Genomic DNA, 12,447 nt, shown 5'->3' with positions numbered 1-12,447 from the left:
TATCTTTATCTGAAAAAGAAGGCATCTAAGCTTTTTTCTTTGTTCAGTACTCTGGACAGCAGTTTTTGATTGGTGGATGAATTTATCAACCAATCAGGAAGGACAACCTAGGTTGTTCACCAAAAATGGTCCGGCATCTAAACTTACATTCTTGCATTTCAAATAAAGATACCAAGAGAATAAAGAAAATTTGATAATAGGAGTAAATTAGAAAGTTGCTTAAAATTGCATGCTCTATCTGAATCACGAAAGAAAAAATTTGGGTTCAGTGTTCCTTTAAGGAGGTCTGGAGGGCAAGACATGTGGAAGCTAGCTTGCAACTGCTCTGGTCTGTTAGAAATACACTCATGTCTATGGAATCTATTAAAGAGACCAGGAATTCCACCCTGGTGCTTGGAATAAGAGAACTCCTTTCTCTATTTATCTTCCCTCAGTGGTATCAAAATAGACAGAGGAAAGATTCTGAATGGACTTCCACCAGACGAAATGATGGTCCAGAATATTATCCAAGTAGGGAGCTACTGCGCCACCCCCAGGTTCTGGCGACTGCTAGAAGAGCTCCTAGAATATCCGTAAAAATTCTTGGAGCAGTAGCTGGACCAAACGGAAGTGCAATGAACTGGAAGTGCTTGTCCAGGAACGCAAACCTGAGGAACTAGAAGTGTTCCCTGTGGATTGGAAGGTGAAGGAATGCCTCCTTCAAAGCTATAGTGGTCATAAACTGCCCTTCCTGAATGAAGGAAAGGATGGACCTTATTGTCTCCATCTTTACGAGCGGACATTTAGAAATTTGTTTAAGCACTTTAGGTCCAGAACTGGATGGAAAGATCCCTCCTTCTTTGGGACAATGAAAAAGTTTGAATAGTATCTCAAACCTCTCACTAAGATAGACAATGGGAGAATGACTCCAAAGGAGGACAGATCCCTAACACACTCCAGAAAGACTTCCCTCTTTCCTAGTCTTGAATACAGGTGGAAAGGATGAATCTGCCCCTGGGTGGATGAGATTTGAAACCTATTTTGTAACCCTGAGCTATGACCTCCAGGACCCAAGAATCTGCACGTCCCTGAACCAAGCCTCTGAAAGATCGACATTCTGCCCCCTACACAACCCAAAATAGTACAGAGGGCCGACCGTCATGCGGACTTAGTCTCAGCGGGCTTCTTGCTCTGCTTGGATCTATTCCAGGACTGAGCCGGCTTCCAAGAACTCTTGGTTTGCTATTGCTTAGTGGAGGCCTCTGATGCTGGGATTTTATCAGAACTAAAGGAATGAAAATACAAACTTTGTCCCTTAGATTTGTTCTTATCTTACGGTATGAAGGCACCGTTGGCCCCTGAAACCATGGAGATAGTCAAACAAACTCCTTCCCGTAAAGGAGAGGGAAAACGACTAGACTTAGAAATTATATCTGTCAGAGAGCCTTATGGGTCTGAACAGAAAACCTGAAGTCTTAGCCATAGGTTAATTAATCTGCAAAATAACAGCACAGATTAAAGAATTAGTAACCCAGAAGGCTGTAATTCTTTTGTGAAAAATGTTGAGGGAACCTTCCACCTCAATCTTTTTCATGAACCAAAAGGTAGCCGCTCCAGCAACTGTGTCGACAAGCGCCACCAGTAAAGCAATATCCCATAGGTTGAAACATCATCTTTGTCAGAGTTTCCATTCTTACATCCAGCCGCTCTATGAACAACAAACTATTCCCACACAGGTGGAAAGGATGAATCTGCCCCTGGGTGGATGAGATTTGAAACCTATCTTGTAACCCTGAGCTATGACCTCCAGGACCCAAGAATCTGCACGTCCCTGAACCAAGCCTCTGAAAGATCGACAGTCTGCCCCCTACACAACCCAAAATAGTACAGAGGGCCGACCATCATGCGGACTTAGTCTCAGCGGGCTTCTTGCTCTGCTTGGATCTATTCCAGGACTGAGCCGGCTTCCAAGAACTCTTGGTTTGCTATTGCTTAGTGGAGGATTCTGATGCTGGGCTTTTATCAGAACTAAAGGAATGAAAATACAAACTTTGTCCCTTAGATTTGTTCTTATCTTACGGTATGAAGGCACCATTGGCCCCTGAAACCATGGAGATAGTCAAACAAACTCCTTCCCGTAAAGGAGAGGGAAAGCGACTAGACTTAGAAATTATATCTGTTAGAGAGCCTTAGGGGTCTGAACAAAAAACCTGAAGTCTTAGCCATAGGTTAATTAATCTGCAAAATAAAAGCACAGATTAAAGAATTAGTAACCCAGAAGGCTGTAATTCTTTTGTGAAAAATGTCAAGGGAACCTTCCACCTCAATCTTTTTCATGAACCAAAAGGTAGCCGCTCCAGCAACTGTGTCGACAAGCGCAACCAGTAAAGCAATATCCCATAGGTTGAAACATCATCTTTGTCAGAGTTTCCATTCTTACATCCAGCGGCTCTATGAACAACAAACTATTCCCACATGCGCTAGTATTACGTGTGGTCAGTGTAAAAATAGCGCCAACCAAGGAGGGATGGGAAAAAGAAAATTCACCCTCATAGAGAGCCCAGAACCGGGATCCTTAAAAGGCAGATGATGGGAAGAGGAACCTAACCCTGTCCCACTCATCCTTAATAATGATTGCAATCAAATTCCAGAGATTCTAAAAACTGGATCCTCCACAGTTGGAGGATTATAGGTAGCAGACTCCAACCATGAAAGTTCATACTCTGAAGTTTCAGAGAGAACCTCATCCTCGGATAACTGATCAGATATATCCGACAAATTACATGATGCCACCTGGGCAGGAGTGCAAGATTTAACCTTTTGCTTGTGCTTAGCAGTGCAAGGAAAGCACTAATGGCCGCAGACACCGCCTTATGAAATTGCACAGTAATGTCTGGTGAAAAGGGCACCCCTCCAAATGAAGGATTAGCAGTACAATAGGAAGCTGCATGTGTATAAAAAGATGCATTTAGGGTGTGCAACTCACTGGACGAGGATTCCTCAGAGGTGGGCGGCTCAGTGGTATCAAACATGTCAACTTTATTTGATATAATCCTCTTATCAAGGCTTATGGAACATAAGTGAGAGGGTGAATATCCCAGAGCTCCTTCACAATATAAACAGGCATTACTTTATTTAAAATTAAAAAAAAACAGCATCTTTATACCCCCAATGGCTGTGGCACTCACCACCTCCTATGACCCAGAAAGAACAGAAATAAAACTCCTCTCCGAAACTCGGTGAAGAGAAAGGAAATGAAAGCCTCGACCATTCCGGTCACATGGTGCGCAATGCAGGACCGTCCCTGCTATGAGAAAAAGCGTGCAAAGCTTTTAAACTGTGCAACCTTCAAAGTGAAAATGAAAAATGTATGTTCCATCTCAGCCTATGAGCCCATAAACATCTCACACATAAAGCAGCATAAAATCAAATAAAGTATATATGATTAAACCCAACTGTTCATAATCCCCCCTCAGGAGATATTAACCTTTGATTCCATATCGATAAAAGGAGACACACTGTGACCCTGTCTTCTAGCGTTTGCAATATGTGTAAAAATCAAAACGATCTAACCGGAATCTATGTCGTGGAACAGTGACACTGTCCTTCAAGTCTGACAGATTGTAGCAGCGCTTCTGACATGGACTTGAGTGAAGAAAGCAGGCAGTGAAACTCATCAATGCTAATTGCTTAAAGGGACACTGAACCCAATTTTTTAATTTCATGATTCAGATAGATCATTAAATTTTAAGCAACTTTCTAATTTACTCCTAGTATCAACGTTTCTTCATTCGTTTGCTATCTTTATTTTAAAAGCAGTAACGTCAATCTTATCAGCCAGCCAATTTTAGGTTCAGCACCATGGATAGCGCTTATTGGAGGCCTACATTTACCCACCAGTAAGCAAGCATAACCCAGGTTCTCAACCAAAAATAGGCCGGCTCCTATGCATCACATTCCTGCTTTTTAAATAAAGATAGAAATAGAACAAAGAAAAATTGATAATAGGAGCAAATTAGAAAGTTGCTTAAAACTGCATGCTCTATCTAAATCATGAAAGAAAAAAATTGGGTTTAGTGTCCCTTTAAAGGGACAGTTTACTCAAAAATGTTCTCCCCTTTAATTTGTTCACGATGATCCACTTTACCTACTGGAGTGTATTAAATTGTTTACAAGTATTTCCATTAACCTTATATTGGCATTTGAATTAGTTTATTTAGCCTGTGGTATCCCCACCCATACTGAAAGTTTTTGGCCACGAGGCCAAGCTGTATTAACACAGCCAGTAGAAGAAATTACACTCCCAGTGGGTTTTTTAAAAATAGAAGTATTGTCTAAATCACATTAGATTTTTTTGGAAGTTAAGACTTATGATAATTGTGTGGAGTTCTTTGCTACAAACTGTTTTGTATCTTCTTATACAATTAATTTATCTAGTTGTTTTGTTCTTCCTAACTTACGCCTAGATTTAGAGTTTTGCGGCCAAAGGGGTGTGTTAGCTACGCGTGCTTTTTTCTGGCCACACCTTTTAAATACCGCTGGTATTTAGAGTTCACAGAAGGGCTGCGTTAGGCTCAAAAAAAGGAGCGTATAGCATATTTACCGCAACTGCAACTCTCGATACCAGCGGTGCTTACGGACGCGGCCAGCTTCAAAAACGTGCTTGTGCACGATTCCCCCATAGGAAACAATGGGGCTGTTTGAGCTGAAAAAAAACCTAACACCTGCAAAAAAACAGAGTTCAGCTCCTAACGCAGCCCCATTGTTTCCTATGGGGAAACAGTTTCTAAGTCTGCACCTAACACCCTAACATGAACCCCGAGTCTAAACACCACTAACCTTACACTTATTAACCCCTAATCTGCCGCCCCCGCTATCGCTGACCCCTGCATTTTATTATTAACCCCTAATCTGCCGCTCCGTACACCGCCGCATCCTACGTTATCCCTATGTACCCCTAATCTGCTGCCCCTAACACCGCCGACCCCTATATTATATTTATTAACCCCTAATCTGCCCCCCACAACGTCGCCGCCAGCTACCTACAATAATTAACCCCTAATCTGCCGACAGCACCTCACCGCTACTATAATAAAGTTATTAACCCCTAATCCGCCTCACTCCCGCCTCAATAACCCTATAATAAATATTATAAACCCCTAATCTGCCCTCCCTAACATCGCCGACACCTAACTTAAATTATTAACCCCTAATCTGCCGACCGGATCTCGCCGCTACTCTAATAAATGGATTAACCCCTAAAGCTAAGTCTAACCCTAACACTAACACCCCCCTAAGTTAAATATAATTTAAATCTAACAAAATAAATTAACTCTTATTAAATAAATTATTCCTATTTAAAGATAAATACTTACCTGTAAAATAAACCCTAATATAGCTACAATATAACGAATAATTATATTGTAGCTATTTTAGGATTAATATTTATTTTACAGGCAACTTTGTATTTATTTTAACCAGGTACAATAGCTATTAAATAGTTAAGAACTATTTAATAGCTAAAATAGTTAAAATAATTACAAAATTACCTGTAAAATAAATCCTAACCTAAGTTACAATTAAACCTAACACTACACTATCATTAAATAAATTAAATAAAATACCTACAATTATCTACAATTAAACCTAACACTACACTATCAATAAATTAATTAAATACAATACCTACAAATAACTACAATTAAATAAACTAACTAAAGTACAAAAAATAAAAAAGAACTAAGTTACAAAAAATAAAAAAATATTTACAAACATTAGAAAAATATTACAACAATTTTAAACTAATTACACCTACTCTAAGCCCCCTAATAAAATAACAAAAAACCCCAAAATAAAAAAATGCCCTACCCTATTCTAAATTAAATAAGTGAATATCCCTTTGGCGCCTATCAAAAGATGGCAGAGGGGAAAATTAAACCTGGTTTTCAGGACTGAAAAATACTTGGTGTTTAAACCAATGTGAGAGTGTTGGACAAAATCTCAATGTCTATGAATAGTGTGGTCAAAGTGTACAATATTTTAATATGTTGACAAATTAAAATACAATATACCATAAAAACAAGAAGACAAGGAAATAAAATACAAAATAAAAATATAAAATATATATATATATATCTCTATATATCATGGATCCATGATAAACAACGGCTGTTAAAAAATATTAAGCAAAGATATTAAAAACAATAAATCATGCAAAGATATTAAAAACAATAAATCTATATTACATTAGTATCGCACTGTGCATAGGATGTGAAACAAATAAATAAATCAATATGGGAAGGAAGTCCTTAGGCTTCAATCAATCCTGTGGGGTAATTTATTATAAAGTGCTTGTAATCCTGCGTGTAAATGTCACAAGGTGATAGTGTCCAAATCCTACGTGTGAAAAATAAAGTCCAAATTGTGTTTAAATCCTGTGTTAATCAAAAATACAAAAAATAAAAAATAAAGGAAAATTGTTTAGAAAAATTTAAAAAATAATGTCTCACAGTGAAAACAATCAGTGGTCTTCCAAAAGCAACACTGAATGATACAAAAAATGTGTGGTGCAAAAAAGTAAAACAAAGGATGAAACTGTAAAAAAGTATGAGATCCAAACAAACGCTGTGGAAAAGATGTGACTGTGTGACAGCAAAGTGTTGCTGGCACGGAAGAGTCCTAAAATCCTCAAAGAGTGAACTTTCCAAAAGACGAATATCAACCTAAAAGGAAGACAGAAAACAACATAGTGCAATAACGTTTTTAGCATTAAAGAAATATGAAAATAGGCTTACCAATCGGTCAACGCGTTTCGGCCCTGGAGCAGGCCTTTATCAAGACTGATTGTAAGGTAAATTTGGTAGCCTTTTAAAGCCCCTGGACCGGAAGTGTTACTTTGTTTCATTTCCGGTTTTTCGTTATTTGGGGCAACATTGTGTATGTTAGATTGTGTATATTTAAGATATCAGATGATGTTATTTCTGCTCTCAGTTAGTGTGCAGATTGATTTGATAATTAATACATAATAACCAAGTACAAATCGGACTTCAAGCCCGAAAATCGTTATTGTTTACCCCCATGTTTTGTGAAGTCACTTCCGGTATCTTTTACGGAACATCAATCGTTCCTGATTACTATTTGGTCCTAATTTCTTAGCCTAATAATATCCAATGTGTGATTTGGATTTGTATTTGACCTATATAGTCTTTAGGCTTGTAACTAATTTGCTTTAAAGATCGCACTGTTTCGAGTCCGATATTTCTGGAATCTCATTGGTCGTGACGTCACAATGGGCGTCACAATGGGCGTTAGATGGTCATTTGTTTGTAAATATAGACTAAGATCACAGCGGTGATCGCTGTAATAAAAAATAATAATAAGTCTTCTAATATGTACTGTATTTTGGAGAGGGAGGTGATCTTCTAGATGTATATGCATCTGTTTATGATGTACACAAATTTATTTATGATAAGCAATTCTGTTCTTGGTTTGTGAATTATCCATTAATATAAATATTGAAGTAATACAGATCTATTCAATAACCCTGATTATCTGTATGTTGGAGACTTGCCTTATATCCTTATCTATAAGGTTCTTGGGACTATTATATGTAGTATTCATATTGTGCTATTCCGGTTTATATTATAGAACTTATTTTTCTTAACTGTGAGGGGTTGGATCGGTACTAAGGTGATATATTCCTAATAGATTGTGATAGGAGGGGAGTATTAAATAATTTGATATAGTATGTATATTAAGCTAGTAGCTAATATGTTTAGCGTTTTTATTCTTTTTATCCAAATGGAACATCTGCCCATATACATGTTCGTTAGAGCTATTATATATATGGTTCTATCATCTTAGCTTAGTTGTTGTGTTCATTTTGGTACATCACTTCTCTTTCTGTTTGGTTATGGAAACCTCAAATGTGGGAGGGTTTTTATTTTGATACATCACTTCTCCTCTTTCTGTTTGCATATGGGGTCCCCAAATTTGGGAGGGTTGAATATATATCTCCAGGGGTTTTGAAATGTATCCCCAGGGGTGTATACTATAACCTTTAATAAATCGACCAAGTACAGTGGATAGTGTGGGGACTGATTCTTTAGTAGATGGAAAATAATGAAAGGTAATAATGGTTGTATCAACTTTCTCTACTCTCAGACTGGGTTAGGAATCCCCAAATTTGAGAGGGTTGAGTATATTCCCCAGTGGTATGAAATTGATTAAATCAACCATAGGAAATAGATAGTTCGGGAACTGATTCTTAAATGTATAGATAGCATGCTATATTCTCCAAGAATCTAGATTAAATATTTCTAGATTAAATATTTAGATTAAATATTTAGATTAAATATTTAGATCAAATATTTCTACGTGATATGTGTATGATATAGGGAATCGATGTGGATCTGAAGTCTAAGGTTGGGGGTATTCGCATGTAACTCAATACAAGAGTTGGTTCTTCTAAAATCCTAAATTTAATAAAAAGACAGTGTTGCTGACAGATAAAAAATGAATGATTAGTAACAGTACCCTTCAGAATGTCACTGGTTTTTGTTGTATAAGGGGCATTGTTTTAATAATAATAGTGCCATCTTGTTGACTATTTGAACAACAGCCATTTTTCGGGCTGTACGAGTGGGTATCATAACAGACAGTCATATTTGAAACTTATATATAGATAGGTATTATTGCCCAATGTTGCTTTTAATATTCGTTCAAACCAATTTATGGATAAAGCTATAACAATTGGGTAACGGAGGATCGAAAGCGAGAGTTTCTGGTGTAGGTGAATCAATTCACCAGACTGATCTGTAGGTGAAGAAAGTCACCAAGCTGATATTTAGACCTTTCCGAAAGTGGACATTGGGCGTACCAATATGAGGTTTAGAGATGAATGACTATTTGTAGGTTAATTCAATAATCTCCATTTTATATCATATTTAGGAGGTGGGATAGATCTTCCTTATTATTTAGCCCTTTAGGGTAGAGACAGTCTAAATTGAAGATCCATTTAGATTCAGTAGTTAATAAGTTCTTTTCAGAATCACCTCCTCTCCATTTTTTGTCCACCTTCTGTATGCCGAGGAATTTCAAATCTTTCACATTCCCATTGTGTTTCGTTGTGAAATGTTTATACAATGGAGTATCCATACTGCCCTTCTCGATTGATAATAAGTGTTCACGTACCCTGTCCCTGAGGTATCGTGATGTTTGGCGTACGTATTGTAGTGCGCAAGAGCATTGTAACAGATATATGACACCTTTGTCATGGCACCTGATTATATCATGGATCTTAAAGATTTCTCCAGTATTGTGACATTTAAATGTTGAAGATTTAATTCCATGTTTACAGGCCTTACAGGATGGGCATGGATAGAAGCCCTTAATCTTTTTTCCAAAGACATCTGTCACTCCTGGTTTTCTTTTTTTCTGTATGCTTGGTGCTATTATACTTTTTAGGTTTTTTGTTCTCCTGTAAATAAACCTGGGTTTTGGAGGTAATCTTTCCCCAATGATCTCATCTTCTTTAAGAATTGACCAGTGCTTGTTAAAAATATTTTCAATGATGTTTTTATTTGCACTATACTCAGTGATCATTGGTATATTGAGTAATCCATTCGGTGTGTCTTCAGTTTGTCTAGCTTTGATCTTGTATTTCATCAGCTCTGTTCGTTCTATATTGCCCACTTCTTCAATTTTTTCTTCAAGTAGACTTTCCGAATATACTCTTTCTAAGAACTTTGTTTTTATTATTTTGGATTGTTTCTCCCAACTTTCTTTGGTGGAGCAGTTTTTCCTTATTCTTAGCAGCTGTACTTTTGGAATATTGTTCTTCCATTGATCATGGTTACAGCTTGTTTTATGGATATAGCTGTTGCTGTCTACGGTCTTAAAATGTGTGGAAGTTTCTATCTTTCCTTTATTTACAGCGATCTTTAAATCCAAAAATACTATCTCAGTAGTACTTGTTTCGTATGTAAACTTCAAGTTATTTTCGTTCTTGTTCATAACTTCAATCGTGAAGTCCAGGTCCGCCTTTGTCCCCTTCCAGATGATTAAAATATCATCGATATAGCGGCGGTATAGGACCAGGTCCGCGCCAGCTGGGCAAGATTCCCAAAAAATGCGTTCCCATTTCCCCATGTATAGGTTCGCATAACTTGGCGCGAACCTGGTCCCCATTGCTGTACCACAAATTTTTTATAGTATGTTCCATTATTACAAAAATAGTTGTGTTCCAGAATGTATCTGATGCTTCCCAAAATAAATTCCATCTGTTCTATGGGTATTTCTGTGTCTCTTTCCAGAAAAAATTCCACCGCCGCAATTCCTTGCTCATGTGGGATACAGGTGTACAACGATGTGACGTCGCATGTTGCCAAGATGAAACCTTCTTCCCAATCAATTTGTTCTAATAGGTTGAGTACTTGGGTCGAGCCCTTAAGATAGGACGGAAGTTGTTTGACATATTTTTGTAATTTTAAGTCTACATATTCTGATAGATTACTGCTCAGGGAGCCTACTCCTGATATTATTGGTCTCCCTGGCGGATTCTGCAGAGATTTGTGGATTTTTGGTAAATGGTATATGATCGGAGTTATAGGATGACGTACATTAATGTAGCTGAACTCCTTTTCATTTAGGATCCCCATATCCTTAGCTTCTTTTAAGTTTTGTTGTTTTGTTGAAGTTTGTGTCTGTATGCATCTATTGGATTAGATGGTAGCTTCTGGTATGTATTTCTGTCTCCGAGAATTCTTTCATTTTCGAGTTTGTAGTCTTTTTCGTTCATAATGACGATTCCTCCTCCTTTGTCCGCTGGCTTGATTATCACCTCATGGTTTCTTTCCAGTTTCTTGATAGTATTTATCTGTTGATTAGTGAGATTATGTTTCTGAATTTTCAGTTTCTTCTGTTGTAAATCCTTTATTTCTTTACAGACAATTGTTTTGAATGCCTCGATAGCCGCCCCCCCCCCCCCCCAAGAAACCATGAGGTGATAATCAAGCCAGCGGACAAAGGAGGTCATTATGAACGAAAAAGACAACAAACTCGAAAATGAAAGAATTCTCGGAGACAGAAATACATACCAGAAGCTACCATCTAATCCAATAGATGCATACAGACACAAACTTCAACAAAACTTAAAAGAAGCTAAGGATATGGGGATCCTAAATGAAAAGGAGTTCAGCTACATTAATGTACGTCATCCTATAACTCCGATAATATACCATTTACCAAAAATCCACAAATCTCTGCAGAATCCGCCAGGGAGACCAATAATATCAGGAATAGGCTCCCTGAGCAGTAATCTATCAGAATATGTAGACTTAAAATTACAAAAATATGTCAAACAACTTCCGTCCTATCTTAAGGGCTCGACCCAAGTACTCAACCTATTAGAACAAATCGATTGGGAAGAAGGTTTCATCTTGGCAACATGCGACGTCACATCATTGTACACCTGTATCCCACATGAGCAAGGAATTGAGGCGGTGGAATTTTTTCTGGAAAGAGACACAGAAATACCCATAGAACAGATGGAATTTATTTTGGGAAGCATCAGATACATTCTGGAACACAACTATTTTTGTAATAATGGAACATACTATAAACAAATTTGTGGTACAGCAATGGGGACCAGGTTCGCGCCAAGTTATGCGAACCTATACATGGGGAAATGGGAACGCATTTTTTGGGAATCTTGCCCAGCTGGCGCGGACCTGGTCCTATACCGCCGCTATATCGATGATATTTTAATCATCTGGAAGGGGACAAAGGCGGACCTGGACTTCACAATTGAAGTTATGAACAAGAACGAAAATAACTTGAAGTTTACATACGAAACAAGTACTACTGAGATAGTATTTTTGGATTTAAAGATCGCTGTAAATAAAGGAAAGATAGAAACTTCCACACATTTTAAGACCGTAGACAGCAACAGCTATATCCATAAAACAAGCTGTCACCATGATCAATGGAAGAACAATATTCTAAAAGGACAGCTGCTAAGAATAAGGAAAAACTGCTCCACCAAAGAAGGTTGGGAGAAACAATCCAAAATAATAAAAACAAAGTTCTTAGAAAGAGGATATTCGGAAAGTCTACTTGAAGAAAAAATTGAAGAAGTGGGCAATATAGAACGAACAGAGCTGACGAAGTACAAGATCAAAGCTAGACAAACTGAAGACACACCGAATGGATTACTCAATATACCAATGATCACTGAGTATAGTGCAAATAAAAACATCATTGAAAATATTTTTAACAAGCACTGGTCAATTCTTAAAGAAGATGAGATCATTGGGGAAAGATTACCTCCAAAACCCAGGTTTATTTACAGGAGAACAAAAAACCTAAAAAGTATAATAGCACCAAGCATACAGAAAAAAAGAAAACCAGGAGTGACAGATGTCTTTGGAAAAAAGATTAAGGGCTTCTATCCATGCCCATCCTGTAAGG

This window comes from Bombina bombina, chromosome 4, assembly GCF_027579735.1.
Source record: "Bombina bombina isolate aBomBom1 chromosome 4, aBomBom1.pri, whole genome shotgun sequence".
Lineage (NCBI taxonomy): Eukaryota > Metazoa > Chordata > Amphibia > Anura > Bombinatoridae > Bombina > Bombina bombina.
Note: the sequence above shows the minus strand (reverse complement) of the source record.